Raw genomic sequence first — 24,027 nt, 5'->3', positions numbered from 1 at the left:
ATACACATATTTTGACTAATTCTATTCTTAAATGGATAAGTGAAAGATAGCTGCAAGACTCTGAAACTTTAGCTTTTCTAAGCCATAATTTATGGAATAGAAGATTGGGGTTTGAAATACAGCATTTGTGGGTGTGAAGTGGTTTTATCCTATATAAAATTGTAAATATAAATTACATAGCAAGTATGGAAGCCTTCTGGTTTTGGTTATTAAATAAAAGTTATAATAAATAACTTAGTGTCGGGATATAGGCTTATGATTGATCTTTTTTTAAAACCTCATATGTAAAAATTCCTGCATTTCATAATCAGGCCAAATAGCCATAGACTTCATGGTTATATTTACTAAGTCTGAAATGAGTAAGGTAATACTTAGCATATATAAGGAAGAAAGAAAACAGTAGTTATTGGTTTGTGGTTTAACAATTGCTACGTTACTGCTTGCAGTTGTTTATTTCTCAATGAACATTTTCATAGAATCATAGAATAGTTTGGGTTGGAAGGGACCTTAAAGGTCATCTAGCCCCAACCCCCTGCCAGGGGCAGGGACATTAGGGTTTCGCTAGACCAGGTTTCTCAAAGCCCAGTGCAACCTGGCCTTTAACACTGCCAGGGATGGAGCAGCCACAGCTGCTCTGGGCAAAATATTTCTGTCTCACCACTTTCACAGTAAATAATTTCTTCTAATATCTAATCTAAATCTAGTCTCTTTCAGTTTAAACCCATTACTCCTTGTCCTAACACTACTTGGTCTTGCCAAATGTCCTTCTTCAGCTTTCTTGTAGGCAACTGTTAGATACTGGAAGGCTCCTAGAAGGTCTCCTTGGAGCCTTCTCTTCACCATGCTGAACACGCCTAACTCAGTCAAGCCTATCTTTATAGGTGAGGTGCACCAGCCCTCTTATCATCTTCATGGCCTGCCTCTGGAGGCACTTCAGCAGGTACTTTTCACACTGGGGGCAGCATAGCTGAATTCAGTGCTCCAGGTGGAGTCTCACACGAGAGCGGTATAGAAGGAGAGAGACAGCTCCCTCAACCTGCTGGTCACGCTTCTTCTGATGCAGGTCAGATTTCTGGGCTCCAAACGCACACTGCTGTCTGATGTTGTGTTTCCGGTCAAACAGCACCAGGTCTTTCTCCTCATGGCTGCTATCAATCCATTCTCCTCCCAGCCTATATCTGTGTTTGGGATTGCCCAAAATCAGGTGCAGGACCTTGCACTTGGCCTTGTTGAACATCATGAGGTTTACACAGGTCCACCCCTCAAGCCTGTCAAGGTCCCTCTGGATGGCATCCCTTCTCTCGACTGTGTCAATGAACCACACAGCTTTGTGTTGTCCACCAACTTTCTGAGGGTGCACACAATCCTACTGTCCATGTTGCCAAAACAGATATTAAACAGTGCTGGTTCCAGTACTGATCCCTGAGGAACACATACCAATCCCTGAGGGTCTTGCTTTCCAATCTTTTCTTTATCTTTAATTTATATAAGAAACAAAAAAAAGGCCCAAACACCCACATGTTGTAAAGTTAAAAGAAAACAGTGGGTTTGCATAGCCTTAGTCATACATAAATTGCAATAATATCAGTTGTATACAACAAATGAGTGAAGCAGTTATACCCCAAGAACCTGTCCAGAAGATGAATCTTCAGAAGTGAAGAGTGTTTGAGACATATGCAGCCTTTAAGACTCATCCATGTAGGTGATTTCATCCAAACTTTGTTTAGACATGTGGCTGTGGATTTCTTGGTTTTGGTTTCCTGTAACACATTTCTTACTGACTGCTAGCACTCTTGATGAATAAAGTCTTTGAACTGCAGGCACTGCTCTTTTGCTTTGATGAAGAAGAAACCCTACTTAAAAAGGCCAAACTTCCAAAAACATAAAATGCCAATCAATGCTTTTCATATATATTAATATTTCGTGGCAAATAAGGAGACTGAAAATGTCTTATTCCATTTTATAACACTAAATCATGACTAGTTTCATTGAAAAAAGGATTTTCGTGAGTAATTCTTTGCCCACAAGGGCAAGGAAATAAGCAAGGGGTTCAAACAGTTGTCCAGAATATTTTTCTGCCAATTAAATTGCATATGATATTGTATAAGGTTTCAAGGTAATTAAGGGAAAATGAATAGGGATTTCCTTAATTTATCTGCTGGACTAATTCTCCAATTCTGTGACTGTTAATCAAGAGGGAAAGTAACTTTTTAGTGGTTTCAGTTGCATTATGAGTTGATAACTAGGTTTTATGTCCTTGTTTATTATCTCCTTGAAATAGTATTTAATATGAGAACAAAGATCTCCACTTTCCATTTAGAATATGATAGGATTCACAGAAAAAGACAAACAAATGTAGTTTCATTTGAAGTGATATGGGTATAGGTTTATTATTTTGACCACAGGGCACTCAGACTGACTTTCAATAGGGTAATCAGTGTTGGGTTCTGTGTCTTAACATAAAGTTGTATGATCTACCTCCTGAAGCCAAAGAATAACATTTATTCCTTAATGTTTCTCAGTAGGTTTTCAATCTGACTGCTTTCTTGCATTTCTTTCTGAGCTGTCATTTCCAAAGGACTACAGCTAAAAGATCAAAGCAATCATACGTTAGAAGTTGGCTAAAAAAACTTGTACTCAGTCATTAAACAGTGTTGAAAAATAGATATTTTCTTTTATAACTGTAATGGAGTTTCAAAGCCTGAAGAATCAATTCTACATCAAAGAGTCAATGGTATGAGAAATATGGAATTTTTTTCCTCCTTTCTAAAAAAACTTCATAGAAAGATTTGCAACATATTAAAACATTCATTCATAACAAACATTTTATTCTGAACTCTTAAACAATTAGATTTACATCACACAAAACAAATTTTTGTATTTGATGTTCATAAAAGGATGAGCCAAGTCAAAATCACGCTGTGGCCATCTTATTTGGCTAAAAACAGAATAAGACACTGCTGAGCTTTGACATACATAGTTTACAATAATGGGGCTTTGTCTTAATTCTTTTTTCTTCTTAACCAGCATTACATACTCATGGCTCTGGTACATAAATGGTTCATCTTGGTTTTACAAATTAATACATTTCACCTGTGTGATGGTATATTTTATGTACGCAGGCAAAGCAGTTTAACATAGAAAATATTTTGTTGCATCTCCCTGTTCAGTTTTAATTTATTCTGTAGGTCCCATATAGCCTTGCACACATATGTATGGGGTTTATACTCCTGAAAGTAAATTTTCAGCTGTATTTAACAAATATGAACAAGCACTCATGTAGTCTGGTGAAACAGTTACATATATAGCATAGGTTATAAGAATAAAAACAACAGATTTTTTCCCATTCACAATTACTTTTTAAAATTAGAACCATATATATTATCTATTTGGCAAAAAATCCCAAATTAACAAAAGTGTTTCATAATTTCTGATGATACATTTCAAAATCTGCCTACGCACACAGTCAGAAAGACCCTTGCCACAGACTGAATATCACTGATTGTGTAAGAATATAATTTGTTCTGCTCCAACTCTTGTCTTTTTTATGTGCATTATTACTAGACACTAGACCTGAAGTACTGAGGGAAATAAAAACATCAACATTTAGCATATATGGTTTCAGATAGTGCACATATTCTGGAAAACACACAAACTATTATCTGGAATTTTCAATGTGATCCTTAAAGTCTTACTACTGGAAAAAAAAAAGAAGGCTGTGTTGTTTCCCTCCCCTCCTTTTCCCTGCCCCCTGTGGAAATAATGAGTTCTCAAAGAGAAATACCTGCTGTTTATTCTCTTTTAAATTGGCCCAGTTTGATGTCAACATCTGCTCCTTTACTTTTGTAAAAAGCTTATGTTCTACCAGTGGCTGATCCTGATTCCAAAATTTGATATATTACGTAAAATAGTTGTAAATTCTTTCATGAGGAAAACTTCAACAGAACTTTGTAGCCCTTATCCAGTTTCAGGATGTCACTAGATGAAGATTACTACCTGGTAAGAAAACTATTAATCAACTCAGCAGTTACTCTAATAATTTTTGTCAAAAAAAAAAAACAAACAAAAATGAAGATTCTATGAAATATCTGATCAGTGAGAGAGTGTGGGTGGAAACATTAACTACAGACAAGAATCACAAAAACATCTCATGTGACGTTGACATTTAATTCTACTCACAAAATATAGTTTAGGGTACATGGAAAAGTGCAAGTATAGTAACTTTCAGACATTTTACTGCTATCTTCAACCACCACAACTGAGGAAATGGCACTCCCTCTTTCATTAGGCTGTTGAGAGTTAAAAATAATCACTATTATGACTATGAATCACAACCAAGTTAGTGTCCTAGCTACTCTATTCCAGCTGTAACAAGAACGCCCAGAAATGTAGTTTATTTAATGCCCTTTTTCATATCCTTGCCCCTAGCTGCATGGATATATTAGTAACCACTTACATCATGGATACTGAAAATAGGTCTTTTCTGTTATGATTTAGATTGCAATCTACAATCAGCTATTTCTAATTTATTTCTTATTCTGAAAAATTAGTTAAAATTTAAAAAGTCTTGAAATTGTGGTTCAAATCTGTAATTTAAAATGCCAGTGACTAAAACCTTTTATTTTCTTAAAAGATAGGAAATAAATTACGATAATATTTATGATAAAATTAATAATTAATTTCCTATGTAATTGTTATACAAATGCACGTATAAGCATACATGTGGGCATGTGTGTGTTATTTATACTCAGCATAAAGTATATACTACGTAAAGTAAGCATATAGTGTTTTGTTTATTTAACATTATAAATTCAAAAGCCATGGAAATACCATGGAAAGTTCTTAGATTGTTACATGCTTTTTTGTCGCCTTTAATGCATCTCCTTAGCTCCAGAAAATTACACAATCCTTTATTAGCAGTAGCCTAAATTAGTAGGGGTACAAAAGTACAATTGAAATGTTATTTATATTGCCTATAATCCATGTGCTCTGGAAACAGAAGACAGTTTCTATTACTGAAGATTTACATAGGAAAAGTCTTGTGTCCTTCCTTATCCCCACTGACTGTAATATGGCTCCCTGTAAACAAAGATCAATCTACTTTGCATTCAGTAAAGGATCGAGTGTTACATTTTTAATTGTGAACAACAGATGCTTACTGGACTTAGTGAAATCCAGATGATGTGTAAAATAAAGCATTAGTCACCGCAGGTCATGTTAGGATGACATAGCCTAGCTGTATATGCAGCAGTACAGAAGGTACCTGGAGCAGCAAAAAGCTTTAAACACCTGCTCCCCTGGGGGGGGGGGGGGGGGGGGGGGAGGGCACACAGAATAAGCACAGTAAACAGATATTCTTTTATATATATGTATATATATACAGTATTTATGTTACATATAAACAGTCAATTGTCACATGTAAACAGTTTATATGTCACATATAAAGAGTTAATATCAGCAGAGAATTAATTAGTTACTTAATTTCTTGAATATCATTTTGTACTTTTGAATGGAAAAGGAAAGACAAAAGAGTTAGTTGCCTCTGAAACATCTTCTTAGTCTTTACATTTGATCCTGTACTAGCGACTGATGATTAATAACTTTCTAATAATTTAAATTATTGATCTCAATATTTTCTGAACAACCACAGAGATTTCCAGTATTTTTTGTTTATATATATATATACTTTTGCATCTCTTAAGTGTTAACGGTTTTGTTTGTTGGTTTTTTTTTGGGGGGGGGGGGGGTTACTTTTTTTTTTTATATAGTAGTATCAATAAACATACATTGATTTTTGTTTCCTCCATAAAATAGCTGAATTGAATTTCTCAAGAGTGATTCTAATAAGGCATTTTCTTACTCTTCTCAGATAAATATAGATAGCTCAGTTAAAATATTCTCTGACAATAATTCTGACACCTTACACATTCCTTTCTCACAGAACTGGTTTGTTTAGGGACTTTCATGCTCTTAGGAACCTTATCGTGTATTAATAGCTAGCCTTTTAGATGATGAAACTCCTGTTAGCAAGGATTTAGCAAGACTGGGATGCAGACTCTATTCTGTAACAAAAACATTTTGTTAATCTGTTCTAACCACTGGTGAGCATTCCATCACCACAAAACCCTGCCATTTTGATGCTAGTCTCTAGACACATGTTAAGGTTAAATAGTGATAGAAGGGTGCTAAGTGAAGGTTTATCAGGTTACCATACATCAGAACCGTGATAAAGCTCCATCAGGAAAGCATCAAATGGAGCAAGGGTCCATTCAGAAATGTTTGACAGGAGACACAACATTACAGTGAGACCTGTCTAATTGACAGCATGGCTTAAGTGTGGAATTTCTGCTAAGCAGAACCTGGTGACTGCCTTGACTCCTGCAGTCTGTGCTGAGTTCACTCTATTTCAGGGTGAGTTAACCAAACCTAGGGATCTGTATAAGTAGGCAGGAAATCTTACAAGAAGATTCCTTACCTTTTTTATCTATCAGTCTCCATCAGAAAAAAAAATGTGAGGTTCATAAATGGTGGGATATAATGCATCTCTTGAACCTCAGTAATGTTTTGGTTTGAAAGTTATTTACACTAGGCTGATTTACCATCACTCTTTCGAATTCTGAGGCAGGACTTTAGCTCTCTCACAAGTTCTCAGGATCCCCTCATCTTCAAAGCGATTCATGGAAGCAGACGACCCAGCCAGTTGGACACAGGCAGGAGCCATCTATCTGAATGAGTTTTGATTTTGCTGGTTTCTGTTTAGCCGTCCCACTTCTGATTGTGTATGTCCTTACTGAACTCTGTTGCCATTGACCATAATCTTAGGTTTATCAGAATCTGATAGAGAGGTAATTAAAGCAAATTTGAAAATAAGTGATATTGTTCATTGTCTTAAAAGACTTAAGTAAAAGAACAATCATTAATACAAAGAATGTCTTAATTCTGCTCTCTCAAGTCCCTCTCAAAATTCCCATGTAAAGACAGGCAGTGGATGACAATGGGCTGGGCAGAGATGCCACAGAACTGATACCATTACAGGGACATGGGGACTGTACCATTTACAAAGAGCACATACTCTATAAGCCATCCAGAAATAACTTTTGTGTAAGAAAATTACTATTTTAGAATTGTACAGAGCAGAAAAAAATGACTGGAAATAAATGCAGGATTCCAAAACTAACGTTTTGAGGTGTTCAGCTACAAAAAGGCCACCAGATAAATCCTCTTATTTCGTCCTGACTTCCCATATGACCTTGTGACTTTCCTTGAAAGATAAAAATCAGATGTTTTAGGTATCTAATTATTTGAACAGCCTGAATAGAATCAGAATAAAATATTGCTGTGCTACTATTTGCAGTAAAAATTTCTAGTGTTTAGTACAGCCTATGACATACTAGTAGCTCTCTTGAAAACATTTATGTGTTAATGTGTAAATGTATTCTTCTGTTTAACTAATTTTAATTTCTTTTTTGAAATACTATATTAGTGAATGTTTTCTGCTGGTAGAAGAGGAATTGAATACAAAATGAATCTGGAAAAAAAAAGTTTTATATTAAGCAGCAAGAGTTGAGGAAATATTATGCTAACATTGGAGTTTACAGCCAGTTCGGTTTTTTTTTAAGACCCAAATATTTTTAAAAGCACTAAAATTTACTGACCAGCATCTTAAAGTGGCTCAATTGAATTCAATATTTGTGACAAACAAAGAAAGAACAATAGGAAAACAATTTAGGGTTATTCTGTTAAATTTTCACTTTGAATTTAAAGAGTGGGAACATTTTCTTAAAGAAATACAAACATGTATATTAATACTTTACAATATCCACATAATAAAAAGAAACAAATATATTTTCTTTTCTCTGGTGTATTACACATTAGTAACTTTAAAATAAGAATATCTCCATCAGCAGAGCCCTAGTGATAAAAAAAAGAAAAGAAAGGAAAATTGAAACTTAGTCTCTAAAGCAAATTTGGTTAACACTAGACATTTCAAAAAAATCTTTGATAAAAATATAATTTCAGGAAACTTCAGCAGTTTTGTGATAAACTTACATTATTTTTGAAAGTTACTATGTTAGGATAACATTGTTGTTAATAATAGTTAAGCTCTGCCATTCTGACATTTTTGCCATACTACCCAAGAAATCTGTGCAACTTCAAGAGAGTTAAAACAAAATTGTTGACTCATTCTGCCTTTAGAAGATTATCTGTTCTCCACTGATGTCAGCTTCTGACATATGTATGTTTTGGAGACAGAATTTTGTACTTATTAGTTTAATATCTCAACAGCAATGGGAGTGACGGATATCTGGGGATCATTTCACCAACTGCCAAAGTGGACCCACCTCTTGAGCAAAAGTTAAACAACTTTGATGTTACCAACTTGCACAATATTTGTTATTTTCTCAGCAGCTGAGCCGTCCTCTAAGCTTTTCATATCCAGATACAGCTTTTATTTGGAGAAGAAAAAGGTTTTTCCTTCTCCAGGGTGTGGGCACATAGGGTAAAGCTTAAAGAACTGAAGGTTTTTAACCACAAAATCTCACTACTACTTATAAAACCCCCAGGCATTCATTAATTTTTCTATTATTTAGAATTATAATAGGGAGGGTAGGAATGACTTGTGTTGGGAGACCTGTACTATGTCTTTTAAGTCCTTACTATTGAGAATACTATGCTTCAGGAAGAATAAGCAAACATGGCATGCATTCAAATTCCAGAGAAGCCGTTGCAATCCTAATTGCATAAAGACATTCAGGGTGTTGTTTTTTTCTTTACTAATTTCTAGAGAGTGGAAATCCCCATTCCACAGAAATAACAGTTTTGTTCATGCCGAAATGCTCAACAGGTATCAGCCTCAGAAGAGCATTACAAAATTCAGATTAACTGTGCTGCTTTTTTTTGTCTTAAAATTATAAGGAGCTATATTATATATATAAAGTTTCTTAACCCCCCCCTCCCCAACACATTTTCCTAATTTACTCAGAGGTGGGATCTTCACAACTGAATTTCCTTGCTAATAATTTGAGACAGCATGAGTTCAGAATGAGTTATCACAATATAAATGGTTTAATGAAAGTTTCCAATAGTCACCTTTGAATTCAACATGGATTTAGCTGAGACGGTTTTCTCACAACTCTGTGTGCTTCCAAGGAGAGAGGTTAATCCTTAGGAATGCTAGAGAATCACTGGGTAAACTGATAATAGTACATTTTTATGATTCTGTCAAGTATAGCCACAATTAAAAAGTCCCTTTGTGGAGTGAATACAAAGGCTTTGCAAGCCGCAAGTGGTCTATGGGCTGTGATACAGAGAATCTTAAGCTGGTGGATATTGACGTAGCCCTATTAAAGTCAATGGTATTAACACCTCTTTTATACCAGCTAACAATCTGGCCTGTGATCTGCCCCCTACCCTCTCCATTATACACTGTGTTAACAGATTGTCAGACATCCCCTTGAGAGAAAATGTATATCCTGGCAGACAAACTAGTTTTACATCTACACATGATTTCCAAACAAAAAGTCTGATCTGAAAGCCAGGGAAGTAAAGAACAACAATTGGAAGAAGTACTTACTCTCTTTTTCTCTTTTTTTCTTTTTAAAGTAATAATCTAAGAACAGTACAACAAGGAAGGGAAAGGCAGCCTCAATAGAGCTATTATTTCCCCTCCTGCACAGGTGGTAGGCTCAGCTTTTCCCCTCCCAGTGTTACAGCCAGGGCAGCTGTATCAGAGCATGTATAATTAATTAATTATACATGCCTTAGTATATAATTAAGTATAGGGGTGGTGTAGGGGGAATACATCAATGACTGTGTGGAAGAAGAGATATAGGAGGTATATTGTAACTCGTTCACAGTTTGTAGGTTTCTCCACCCCCTAGGGCAATGCAACTGCCCTCTGTAATTGAACCCTCAGCTTTAACTTCTTTTTTTTTTTTTTTTTAACAGCAGAACAATAATGGCAATGAATAAAGAGACTGTGATCTAGAGTTCAACTTCAGTGAAACTGTGAGGATGGGAGACTAAGATCTTAAAGGTAACAAAGCTGTAGGCAGTGACTGCTGAATCGGTGTGGAGTGAAGAGCAAGACAGTGATGATGCAATTAGAAGTACAGCAGTGTACCTGAGCAGAGGCATAGAGATCTAGTTGCAGCACTGGTGGTACATGTTTGTGTACATGATATTTTTCTTCTAAGTGATTAATAACTGAACTTACTGTTCCTAGAATTTTAAAGGCAGTTAAAAAGAACATCCAACCTGGAAGAGATGCTTGTATTCTTTTTGTGTGTGGTTATGTTGATGTCTGATATGATTGCAAATATTCATTTAGATGATAAATTGTATCTAACACGCCTTAGCTGTGTTGGTGTGTATTTGAGGATATAGAGATGACATCAGTCTCTACCTCCTCTCACATTATAGACCTCTTGAATATCTCCTCACTGTTATTATCCTACAACAGCAACAATGAATAGAGATAATTTTTCTTCTGTCTGTGGTCAGAAGGCTAATGAATGTCTTTCTTTAGCTTTTTGCATTTTTATTTCTGTTGTTTTGGAAAATATATGACAGTAAATATTCAGGTAAAGCTTTCCCTTACCATAAAAAAAAAAAAAAAAGAAGAAATATAGAAATAGTGGGTGCCCAATCTTCTTGTGAAAACATGAATAATCAGAAGTAAGCTAAGATTTTAAATCTCTGTACGACTGCCATTTTTGCTGGATAGTACTCGGCCTTGTTTTTAATACCAGCTGTCAGACATCCAGCTTTATATTTATCTTTGTCTTTCCGTCACTGAAAGTGTAAAGACACCTTTTGATTATTGCTCAGATGAGAAAATATGTGTGTAGATTTTGTTGTAATTCATATGTGGCAGTCTTCTGCAAGACTGCTGGAAAACCTTGTAGACTATAGTTTTTTGTAATAAATTACTTGGCTAAAAGGGATTTTGTGAAGATTTCAGGGTGAAGTGGCATGGCTGGGTGTTTATTTTGCATTGGAAATGGTGTGAATGTGGATGAGTCCACTCTCTCAAGTCACGCAACAAGGTTATTTATGGTTTATGAAATTTCCTAAATGGTTGTGTTTTAGAAAGACACAGAATACCAACAGCCCAAATGCTACTTCCTACATTATTTTCTGTAACTGTGTGATTTAGAGCCACCTACTCATGCACATGGTTTTACCTCCAAAGTCTGTAAAATATGGTATTTCTGATATTTTCATGGGGAAAACACACTGCTATGGAAAGTCAGATGACTAGTTTCTATCAAAAAGCAGTTACAAAGCAATTTGACAGCAAATAGGTGTTGTGGTGGGTTTGTTTTGTCTCCTTAAACATGCTCTGTCTAACAGAGGTCACGCTTCTATTTTTTTAGAATTTTTTTTTTCCTTTCAGTTTTTTTTATAATGCTAGTAGAAACAACTAACAGTTTAAATTATCCTAACATCAAGGTAAAATGTTGCTGTTGAGAGAGATCCTATTTGCTTTTCGTGTATTAGCAGTGCAGATGCCTCTTCTGTTCCCACTATTTGAACAGCACCAGAGCTATAGGAGATGCTGTCCAGGACCTCTAGGCAGATGTTGTACTTGTGCATTTCTTGAACATTCCCCAATGTCACTAACCTCAGAATTTTTTAAACAATAATGAAACTGGTTTCTAATACATCTTTCCATACTCTGTGTATCATAGAATAGTTAGGGTTGGAAAGGACCTCAAGATCATCCAGTTTCAACCCCCCTGCCATGGGCAGGGACACCTCACACTAAACCATGCCACCCAAGGCTCTGTACAACCCGGTCTTGAACACTGCCAGGGACGGAGTATTCACAACTTCCCTGGGCAACCCCTTCCTGTGCCTCACTGCCATCACAGTGAAGAATGTCTTCCTTATATCTAATCTAAACTTCCCCTGTTTAAGTTTGAACCCGTTACCCCTTGTCCTATCACTACAATCCCTTATGAAGAGTCCCTCCCCAGCATCCTTATAAGCCCCCTTCAGATACTGGAAGGCTGCTATGAGGTCTCCACGCAGCCTTCTCTTCTACAGGCTGAACAGCCCCAACTTTCTCAGCCTGTATTCATACAGGAGGTGCTCCAGTCCCCTGATCAAACTCGTGGCCCTTCTCTGGACTTGTTCCAACAGTTCCATGTCCTTTTTATGTTGAGGACACCAGAACTGCACACAATACTCCAGGTGAGGTCTCACAAGAGCAGAGGGGCAGGGTCACCTCCTTCGACCTGCTGGTCACGCTCCTTTTGGTGCAGCCCAGGATACAGTTGGCTTTCTGGGCTGCGAGCGCACGCTGAAGCTGGCTCATGTTCATTTTCTCATCGACCAACACCCCTAAATCCTTCTCCACAGGACTGCTCTGAACCTCTTCTCTAATCTGTTTCTAATCTCTAATCTACAGTATCATCCTGATGATTTTATGAAGTGGTCTTTAATGTTTTCAGTTCACTGGTTTACTGGGTTTGCTTGCTTTGCAGAAGGAGTCTGTGGAAACTGCATTTAAACTGTACAGCTGACTTAAAACAGTAGGGCCTTATCATTGATTCTCAATATTAAAATATTTATCTATCATGATTTGGTATTTTTTTTACCAAAAGAAATGGAAATTTAACACAGTTTTATCAATTCCCTTTCACTATGGAAAACTGATAGACACAGTCTTTACCCTCCTTTTTTTTCTTTCCATCAACACCTGCTATACGGTCTGTTTTGATAGGTTTTGTTTGGTTGGTTTTATTGTTTTGGGTTTGTTTTTCCACATCAAAGGAAGTACTGTTCAAATCAGTAATTACTTTTCTTGAGAACCTGTGAATCTACCTCTGAACAGAGGACTATAAAAATATAATAACAAAAACTGATAATTTTTTTAAGGGGTAGTCTTTTAGCTCCAGTGGTGTTTCTTACTTAAGAACTAAGCTCAAAGTCCTAATTCTGTGACTCAAAGCACTGTGGATTTTGAAATACTTGGGTACAGTTTACTTTTCTTCATCTGTTAGTCTACAAAAGATTTTCTGCAATGCTGAACCATCCTCTCTTTATTTTAATTGTACCCTGTGATATCCACTCATCCTCAAGTGGGGATGTCTTGTTTGCAAGTTCTGTAAAGAATTACCACTATAACAGTGACTTAAGTGACACCTATTTTGGGAAAGAACTGAGTAATTTAAATTGCTGCTATTACATTAAACTATTTGGGTTATGACAATTCATACTAGCAAAGGATTGTGTGTTTACATTGTGCCTATAAATGATGATAAATATGTGTTTGATGGCCTTCCCCTACAATTGTGTTCATCTTTATTGCATTTGCCTGGGAGGAATGTCAATTTTTTCTTCACCCATACAGCTAGTAACAGCAGTAGTCCGTCTCTTCTCCATTTTCTGCTGGTTCAGCAGCGTTTTTGTTTCATAGCTTGATCTCTGCAGCTGACGCCACTCTTCCATTCATGCATTCATAAACAACCTCAGAAGGTAGTAATGAGTAGTAATAAAAATATTTATTATTCTTCTTCCTACCATAGAAGTTGAAGTCAGTGTTTTTCCTGGAAGACATTCCAAGCGTACAGCAGCAACAAGAAATATCAGCATACAGGTATCCTATGAGTAATGAAACAGAAATGACTGGGTTTGCAGTCGGGGTGTGTGTATGTGTTAAAAACAAAAAAAAAAAACAAAAAAAACACAAAAAAAAACCAACAAAAATCTCTTTCCCCGTTAAAAAAAACAAACCTCCCAAAAATCCCCCCTAAGAAACTCAAAAAAAAAAAAAAAAAAAAAACAAAAAACCACAACCAAACAACCAAAAAAACCCAACAAAATAAAGACAAAACTCGCAAACAAACACAAAAGTGCCGTTTTTTTCCCCTCAAAAAAAAAAAAGGCAAAAAATCCATCCCAAGTGGGAGAAAGATTGGTGCTTTGATTCTGAGAGGTAAATTTCAGTCATTATATCTTAAATTTTAATTTCTATAGGTATGATCTCACAGATAGAGAAGGGGAAATCTTTGCCCTAAACCATATGTGCATTCCAGATGTTTTTCACCAAATATCTTTCATTTATTTCTTACATGTAATATATTTGATAATACCGTGTCATAGTGAAAGAGAAAGGTGAAAAAGACTGGAGGATGCTTTTATTTATTTACTTATTTAACATTTTCTTGGATCATCTGATATGCTTGCATAGTCTTCATGTTCTTTAGCCAGAAAGCAACAGTGGACAAGAACTAGAAGGTTCTGTGAAAATACAGCAGTATGAGAAAAAGCATGCCTTAATATAGGAAGGTAGATAATGAAACAGAAAATGTGATTTAGGATATGTGGATTGCTGTCTTAAATATTTCCTTTGATAGAGATCTTCAGTATTAGCATGGTACATATTATAGAATGTGTATTTTTGTGAAATGTCATCTGTAAAAATTCATCTTTCATTTCTAGCAATCCAAGAATTCTCTAAATATATATGATGCAGGGAGCTGTAAATATAAGGTAAAGAGCTGTATCATTCTTAAAATTGTAATATTCCTTATATATTCAGTGGAAAATAAGCAATACAATTTGACTTTTTCCATTAAGAGCTGGGATAAACCTTTGAGATTAAGAAAAAAAAAAAAGTCTTGCTACTTTGGCTTCTTCCAGGTTTTTGGCTCCCTGTGAGTACATATGTGCTAGGCTTGGTTTAGAAAGTTTGATTTAGAATCTCGAGTCTGGTTGTAGAGGGGAAAATGTCATGTTCTCTTTCCTCATAGCTGTAGTTCTGAAAAACAGACACAAAAAAAAAGACCTATTAAAAATTACTCATTAGAATGAAGGCTGAAAAATATATGAAGTTCATGATGAAAAAGAGCTCATTTATATATGTGAAGCTAGAGTGTCTCTGACTATTTAAGGCCCAAACATTCTTCGTGATATGTCCATGTAAGTCATACTAACTTCACAGACATTACAGGGTGTCGTGGTTTAAGTGCAGTCTGGAATTCAGACCCGCACAGCCCACTCGATCACTCCCCCCTTTCCTCCCTGCACCCCCACAGCTCCCAGAGGGATGGGGAGGAGAATCGAAAGAATGTAACTCCCACGGGTCGAGATAAGAACAGTCCAGTAACTAAGGTATGACACAAATCACTACTGCTACCACCAATAAGAATAATGATAAGGGAAATAACAAGGGAAGAGAATACAATACCACCTGCCGATACCCAGCCCAACCGAGCAGTGAACTAGCCCTTCTGGGTAACTCCCAGTTTTCATCCTGAGCATGACGTGCTATGGTATGGAATACCCCTTTGGCTAGTTTGGGTCAGGTGTCCTGTCTCTGCTTCCTCATGGCTTCCCTTCCTCCCTGGCAGAGCATGAGACTCACAAAGTCCTTGGTCAGAGTAAACATTTGAGCAGTAACTAAAAACATCAGTGTTATCAGCACTGGTCCAGGCCAAAAGTCAAAAATACAGCGCTGCACCAGCTACTAAGAAGGAGAAAAAATGACTGCTACTGCTGAACCCAGGACACAGGGGCATAACTAAGACAACAATTTGGCCTGCTGTGTACAGAGGTTGCAACAGAAGGCAATTAACTACAATCTATACTGGCACACATTGTCCTACAATGTGTTTTTCATTGGCATTTTAATCAATGAGTCTTTTATCACAGATTTCTGTATAGTATTTTTCAGCAATCCTAGAGAGTAAATTATTGGAAATTGCTGTTGGTTATTCTTATTTACAGAAGCTACTCTTAGAGCTTCAGGGGAAGAGGATTGTTGTCAGAATCTTTGTTTTTTAAAGATTTGCAGTTATTGACTGTGTTGATTAACTCCATTTTGCTATTTTTTTCCAAAAAACAGAGAAAACTGAGTAGAACCATAACGAAAGTAATCTCTGCATTCTTTTGCCACTAATGATGCAGCAATATAGTAATCCATATTTGCTGATTGCTGCTTAACAAATAATTGCCATGCAAAAAAAAACATGAGATGCCAAGGGTGCTGATCAATCCGCACTTAGTTATTTCAAATTATCTTTTCTTCATCTTTATTTTAGATGTGTGCACGTCTACGGGGGTATGATGTAATAGACATCACAGAAACATGGTGGGATGGCTCCTATGACTGGAGTGTTGGAATGGAAGGTTACAGGCTCTTTAGAAAAGACAGGCCTGGAAGGTGGGGAGGGGGAGTTGCCCTTTATGTTAGGGATAGGTTAGACAATATGGAACTCTGTCTGGGGACAGGAGAGCAGTCAACAGAGAGTTTGTGGGTCAAGGTTAAAGGGAACATAGCTGTGGGAGACATCATTGTGGGGGGCTGTTATGGACTGCCTGATCAAGATGAATCTGTGGATGAGGCACTCTACAGGTGGATGGGAACAGCCTCACGCTTGCAGGTCCTTGTTCTCATGGGTGACTTCAACCACCCTGACATCTGTTGGAAGGACGGTACAGCCCGGCACAAGCAATCCAGGAGGTTCCTCGATTGTGTGGAAGACAAATTCCTTGTGCAAGTAATAGAGGAGCCGACAAGGAGAGGTGCCGTGCTTGACCTTGTGCTCACCAACAGGGAAGGGCTGGTTGGAAATGTGATGCTCCAGGGCAGCCTTGGATGCAGCGATCATGAGATGCTCAAATTTGAGATTCTCAGGACAGTGAGAAGAGTGTGCAGCAAGCTCACTGCCCTGGACTTCAAAAGAGCAGACTTTGGCCTCTTCAGGAACCTGCTTCCGAAGGTTCCATGGGATACAGCCCTAGAGGGCAGAGGGGCCCAAGACTGTTGGTTGATATTCAAGGATCACCTGGTACAAGCTCAGGAGTGTTGCATCCCAACCAGAAGGAAGTGCAGCAGGAGGGCCAGGAGACCTCCTTGGATGGATAAGGAGCTCCTGAGGAAAATTCAATTGAAAAAAGAGGCTTATAATAAGTGGAAGCAAGGACAGGTGGCATGGGAAGAGTACAGGGATGTTGTCTGGGAAGCTAGGGACCAGGTTCGGAAACCTAAGGCCCAGTTAGAATTAAACTTAGCTAGAGGTATTAAAGATAACAGGAAGGGATTCTACAGGTACATAGCAAATAAAAAACAGACTAGGGAGAATGTAGGCCCCCTCTGGAAGCTCTCGGGAGAGCTGCCTACACAGGATTTGGAGAAGGCTGAGGTTCTGAATGACTTCTTTGCCAAAGTCTTCACTGGCAAAGGCTCTGACCAAACCACCCAAGTCTTGGAAGGCAGCCACAGGGACTTTGAGAGTGAAGACCTTGCGCCCACTGTAGGAGAGGATCTGGTTTGAGACCATCTTAAGAACCTGAACATGCACAAGTCCATGGGACCTGATGAAATCCACCTGCGGATCCTGAAGGAGCTGGCAAATGAAGTTCCTAAGCCACTGGCCATCGTATTTGAGATATCATGGCAGTCAGGTGAAGTTCCCAATGACTGGAAGAAGGGAAATATAACCCCCATTTTCAAGAAGGGGAAAATGGATGACCCGGGGAATTACAGACCAGTCAGTCTCACCTCTGTGCCTGGCAAAATCTTGGAGCAGATTCTCCTGGATGGCATGCTAAGGCACATGAAAATCAACAAGGTCCTTGGTGACAGCCAGCATGGCTTCACTAAGGGGAAATCCTGCCTGACCAATTTTGTGGCCTTCTGTCATGGGGCTGCAGAACTGATGGACAGGGGTAGAGCAGCTGTCATCTACCTGGACTTGTGCTAAGCGTTCGACACTGTCCCACATGACATCCTTGTCTCTAAACTGGAGAGACATCAATTTGATGGATGGACCACTCGGTGGATAAAGAACTGACTGGATGGCCACAAGCAAAGAGTTGTGGTCAATGGCTCAATATCCGGCTGGAGACCAGTAACGAGTGGTGTCCCTCAGGGATCGGTGTTGGGACCGGTCTTGTTTAACATCTTTGTCGCTGACATGGACAGTGGGATTGAGTGCACCCTCAGCAAGTTTGTCGATGACACCAAGCTGTGTGGTTCGGTTGATGCGCTGGAGGGAAGGAATGCCATCCAGAGGGACCTTGACACGCTTGTGAGGTGGGCTGATGCCAACCTTATGAAGTTTAACCATGCCAAGTGCAAGGTCCTACACCTGGGTCGGAGCAATCCCAGGCACAGCTACAGGTTGGGCAGGGAAGAGATTCAGAGCAGCCCTGTGGAGAAGGAGTTGGTTGATGAGAAAATGAACATGAGCTGGCAGTGTGTGCTTGCAGCCCAGAAAGCCAACCGTATCCTGGGCTGCATCAAAAGGAGCATGACCAGCAGGTCGAAGGAGGTGATCCTGCCCCTCTCCTCTGCTCTTGTGAGACCTCACCTGGAGTATTGTGTGCAGTTCTGGTGTCCTCAACATAAAAAGGACATGGAACTGTTGGAACAAGTCCAGAGAAGGGCCACGAGGATGATCAGGGGACTGGAGCACCTCCTGTATGAAGACAGGCTGAGGAAGTTGGGGCTGTTCAGCCTGTAGAAGAGAAGGCTGTGTGGAGACCTCATAGCAGCCTTCCAGTATCTGAAGGGGGCCTATAGGGATGCTGGGGAGGGACTCTTCATTAGAGACTGTAGTGATAGGACAAGGGGTAACGGGTTAAAACTTAAACAGGGGAAGTTTAGATTGGGTATAAGGAGGAAATTCTTTCCTGTTAGGGTGGTGAGGCACTGGAATGGGTTGCCCAGGGAGGTTGTGAATGCTCCATCCCTGGCAGTGTTCAAGTCGAGGCCTTGGGTGATATGATTTAGCATAAGGTGTCCCTGCCCACAGCAGGGGCTTGGAACTAGCTGATCTTAAGGTCTTTTCTAACTTCTATGATTGTATTTGGATCTTGTAATTCTCAGTTGCTTAGTAAACACCTAATGTCATTGTAATGAGTTATGGCTTCATATTATAAAATTTTCTGGTTTAATTTTTGTTGAATATATTAGAAGTGATGCTACAAGAGCAATGTTAGCATCACTAGAATCAACAGGTGCTTAAAAAATAAGCATAATTGTTTTCAGCTGGTATTGGATAGTTCTTGAGTACATAGTCACTTCATGTATTTTTACTTTTGAGTATTTCTTTCTGCCTCTAGAAATCATGTTGTCTGAGAATCTTATGTATTAAAGTGAAACAAGGATAACTGTTGTATTACAAATGTCTTTCATTGTTATTCTCTTTATTCACCAAAGAGACACATAAATATAAAATAAGCTTTCTCTGTAGTCTGAAGTACTCCTTCAGCAGATCCATGCATAATATTTAAGCAAAAACATCTTTTACAGGCTGCTTAAGGAATTAAATACACAAAAAACCCTGAATTAATAACTAATTAATACTATATCTCAAATGACTTATAACAGAAATAATCTATTCTTTCAGCTCTTGTTGAAGTCTTGTACATGACTAAACACGTAGTGAGAGTTCTGATTTTAAAATAATATTTCAGCAGAAACTGAATACTGTTTTAGAAACTGAATGTCCTGGGTTCAGCAGTAGCAGTCATTTTTTCTCCTTCTTAGTAGCTGGTGCAGTGTTGTGTTTTTTATTTTTGGCCTGGAAGAGTGCTGATAACACTGATGTTTTTAGTTACTGCTCAAATGTTTACTCTGACCAAGGACTTTGTGAGTCTCATGCTCTGCCAGGGAGGAAGGGAAGCCATGAGGAAGCAGAGACAGGACACCTGACCCAATAGCCAAAGAGGTATTCTATACCACAGCATGTCATGCCCAGGGTATAAACTGAGAGTTACCCAGAAGGGCTAGTTCACTGCTCAGTTGGGCTGGGTATTGGCAAGTGGTACTGTATTCTCTTCCCTTGTTATTTCCCTTATCATTATTCTTATTGGTGGTAGCAGTAGTGATTTGTGTTATACCTTAGTTACTGGACTGTTCTTATCTCGACCCGTGGGAGTTACATTCTTTCGATTCTCCTCCCCATCCCTCTGGGAGCTGGGGGGGCAGGGAGGAAAGGGGGGAGTGATCAAGAGGGCTGTGTGGGTCTGAGTTATTGACTGCACTTAAACCACGACACTGAATTAAAACTCAAGAGGCCTGGAAGAAACTGTTAGGTTTTGGTGTTTTACTTTGCAGGGGGGCCGCGCATGTGTTTTTGGGATCATGTGCTTTTAATTTTAGACTACCTCTAAACAATCAAGTATAATCAAGTAAGCCACTGGGGTTTTGGTTTGGTTGTAGTTTTGTGGGGGTTTTTTGTTTGTTTTTTTTTTTTTTTTATTTTGTTGCTCTTTTGTTTGTTTGGTTTGGGGGTTGTTTGTTCTTTTATTGTTTAAGTTGTCTCATGTTTTGGAGCATGTGCTTGCTTGGGCAGAACCTTTGTCTCCTTGGGAGGCAGACAAACTAATTCAGGGACTGTTGGACTTTAAACAAGCAATAGTTGCTTGGGCCTTCCTTAGTAAAGATAATTTTGAAAGATATTTGTCTTATATGAGTTGTATTTTCATCTATTAGATGGGATACATTAAACTTTGTGAAAAGCAGAGCTCTTCAGGATATGATTTCTTTTCTGAGCTGTGTAAGGAAACCCTCTTAAAAACAGCCAAAACAATTAAATCCTGTGCACTTCTGCACTCTGTTTTGTAAAGAGTGTGTTTGCTTGTCTAGATTTGTTGCAAATTTAGCATTCACTTCTCTATCCATCCCTCTGTATATAAATTACTTGATTTTTGTGATTTTTAAAAATTATCTACACTTAGGCCTTTATTTTATCCTTGGTGCTGTTTAGTGAATCACAGTAGCCCAAAACTGAATACACAAATATTATCATATTTATCTATACTCATTGCAGTATATAGTAAGTTTGACTAATCATGTTTAGAGTCCTGAATATGTAAATAGGTTCACTTCACGTACATATTAAAACTCCATATGACATCTTCATGCTAGTTAGATGTAGTTCTAAATCTCATTGTTTCCTTCAATGTGGCATATGTTAGCTATTTAGTCCAAACTGCCCAAGGAAAAAGAGCTGGGAAAAGAGTGGGTAAAAGCTATAGTTTTGTAATGTATTAACATCCTAATTCAAAATCACCTGAAATGAGCAGATACTCCTTTGGGTGAAAATGTTCTGACCTTTCTTACAAAACAGTTGTATTTTACAAGATATTGAAAACTACTGAATACTTTCACAGTTTTCCGTCTGGAACAAACTGGTGAAATTAAGGATAATTGTAGCTAAAAAGATCATAGGACAGAGCACCCACTGTGTTTATTGCTCAATGACTGTTTTTATAATACTTGCCCTGAGAAAAACTTGTAAAACAGCTTTAGACTAGAGTTCACAACATCATTGGTGCAGTAGACAAAGGAATCATTTTTATGTCACAGTTAAGGAAGTTACCAATTTCATAGCAGTTATACCTTCAATGTCTTCTCCTGGGGAAAATGAAATATAAATTACCAAAACCACTTTTTATTTTCAAAAGAAAACCAGTTCTGAAACATTTTGCTAATTATTGTATTTAAAATAATTAATATATTGTAATTATATTCTAAATTATTATTTGTAAATTATTTTTTGTAACTATGTATTAATAAAGCTACAAATACATGCAAATACATGTCTCATTTTCTTAGACATGATTTTTCCTATTTGGGATAGAATATTTTATACTGGTTTTCTATGTCCTTATGCTAACTTCTCTTCATAGCAGCATCACTAAAAGAAATTTCGACTCATTTTTATTTCTATAATAGGTGGAGCATACTCTCAGCACATTTGCAGATGACAAGTTGGAGAAGAGCAACAAACACTGGAGATCAGGTCTGTTCCACCGCTGGAACTCAACAGGTTGGAGAAATGAACTGAAAGGAGCACCTGGAAGTTCAACAAAGGAAAAAGGAATGTCTGTACCTGGGATGGAATAAGTCAGAATCTTAAAGGAAAATTGGGTTGACTGGCTGGAAAGCAATTTAGGAAGAAAACAAAACCAACTCAAACAAAAAAACAAGAGGGAGAAAAAACAATGAAAAAAATACAAAACAAAATTAAAAGATCAGCAATCTTGGAGGACCAGTTACACAGGAGTCAACAGTGTGGCTCTATAGTGAAAAAAGCTATTATGTTCTGTCTGTACTAGCAAAAGTGTGGCTAGTTCAGTGAGTCCAGTGGAGTGCCACCAAGGTGATTAATGGTGGCTGAAGCATGTGATGTACAGTGAGAGGCTGGGTAAATTTGTTTGGCCTCAAGAAGGGAAGGCTAAGAGGGCACGTTACTGCTGTCCTCAACTGCCTAATGGGAGAGTAGGGAGAAAATGGAGACAGACTTCTTTTGGTGATCCTCAGTGACAGGAAGGGAAGCAATGGGCGCAGGCGGCAAGACACTAAGAGATTTGTTTTTCTTTCATCACATTTTGCGTATTATTTCTAGATGAAAAACTGTAAGTACATCTCAAAATAAATACCAAAAAAACCCCTCAGAAGCATCTCTACAAAAAATGCTTATAACTATAGATACTCTTTCCAGCATTCGTAGTTGAACAAAGGACTTGATCTTTGCAATTGTAACAAACGGACTTTGTCAGTGCTCAGTACGTTAAGAACAAAATAAAAATGAGCTTACATATAACTGATGTCATGTGTACGCAATTTGTTTCTACTCTATGTTCAGACTGTGGTCCAAGTCTGCTAGAAGTAATGGAAATATTTCCATCAGAGCATTTAGCAAAGTGGGGCCACTTGGAAATACCCAAATTAGCAAATTCTGAACAAGCTGACTTGAATACTGAAGCCAGTTTTTAACAGTCTTTTAACATAACCTGGGAGGAGCACTGCAGCTGCATTGCTTCTGGTATAAAAGATATAGCTTCATGAGAGCCAGTTTGGGTGTCATTACAAAATGAGGGCTGTGGAGATATGATTTTAGGTTCTGTGAAAGAATACTGTGTCAGTACAGACTATTTAGACTGGTGGAAATCTGGTTAGATTTAGCAAATACATGAATGTAGCGTTAAGGCAGGAAATAGCTTCGCCTACGTAGCACAATCAGAACATATTTATTTTGTTAATGTTATATTACCATAAAATAAGGGAAATTAAATCACAATTTAATTGTTCATCATGTTGCAGAACACATTGTATCTCAAGCTGTCATGGAAACTAGTTATCATTTCTTTCATCCTTAAATCATACACAAAAAAATTGTTGAGGAAAGATAGAGGGATCACAATATTTGTATGAGAGAGATTAATGAGCTGTCTAAGCTGATTGCTTTTGCCATAACTCATATTTCACGATATTGTATGAATGTGTAAATGAGATTTTTTTTAAGTTTAAATGAAAAAAAAAGTTTATCAATACAGATCTAATATTATGCATACCAAGTAATGAGTTTTATTTTCTATTTATTCCATTTTTCTTAGTGGTAAAATATGCAATGTACCCTAACTATTTCAAAAGTGTATCATCTGCTGATCATTTGATTCCATAGCCCTTTTTCCTAGACACTTGTCATATGATTACATTTTACAGTATAATATGAATATATTCATGGAGAATTCATCTGATTCTATTCATAGTACAACCTACACAACATAAAGGATTATGTTCTCTCTCGTTACTGCAAAAAAAAATAATTATCAGTTATACAATATTTTGTGTCTTTACTGATCATTCAGTATATATATGAAATTTTATTTTATATATATATATATTTATACACACACAGTTGGAATTGACAAAAAATAAAAATTTGTGCTCTTCACCTATTTTTTTTTTCCACTAGAATACATTATAAACTAAAAAGAAGTTATAAAAATACTTAATTTATATAATCATTTTATTATGATAATTATAAAGGCTTATTTTCTACTCCTTGTTCATGTATGGACAAATAAAAACATAAATGTAAAAGTTCACTGAAAATTAGGATGTGAAATCCCCCACTTTCTCCTCACCTCTCTCTGTGTAAACAAATGATGAAACACTTAAATTATTTCTTTATCAGATTCATAAACAATCCCAGTAAAAGTTTCAACTCATATTGCCAGTTATGAGTAGGGCTCATGAATTTGTCAGCAAAGTAA

General features: G+C 37.5%; 1 long non-coding RNA gene across 2 annotated transcripts; it reads left to right on the top strand.

The window, feature by feature from the left end:
• Window positions 1-9,653: 9,653 nt before the first annotated feature.
• Window positions 9,654-23,535, top strand: LOC134166752 (uncharacterized). Of its 2 annotated transcripts, XR_009965974.1 has the most exons (4): window positions 9,654-9,842; window positions 9,949-10,036; window positions 13,536-13,606; window positions 21,701-23,535. It is a non-coding gene; the product is annotated as an uncharacterized LOC134166752 (long non-coding RNA). The 2 variants fall into 2 exon arrangements; XR_009965973.1 differs by having other exon boundaries at window positions 9,655-10,036.
• Window positions 23,536-24,027: the final 492 nt, after the last annotated feature.

The sequence above is a fragment of the Pezoporus occidentalis genome, unplaced genomic scaffold (assembly GCF_034315485.1).
Source record: "Pezoporus occidentalis ecotype Australia unplaced genomic scaffold, CSIRO_AGI_Poc_V1 ctg27, whole genome shotgun sequence".
Classification (NCBI taxonomy): domain Eukaryota; kingdom Metazoa; phylum Chordata; class Aves; order Psittaciformes; family Psittacidae; genus Pezoporus; species Pezoporus occidentalis.
This window is presented reverse-complemented; position numbering and strand designations above follow the sequence as displayed.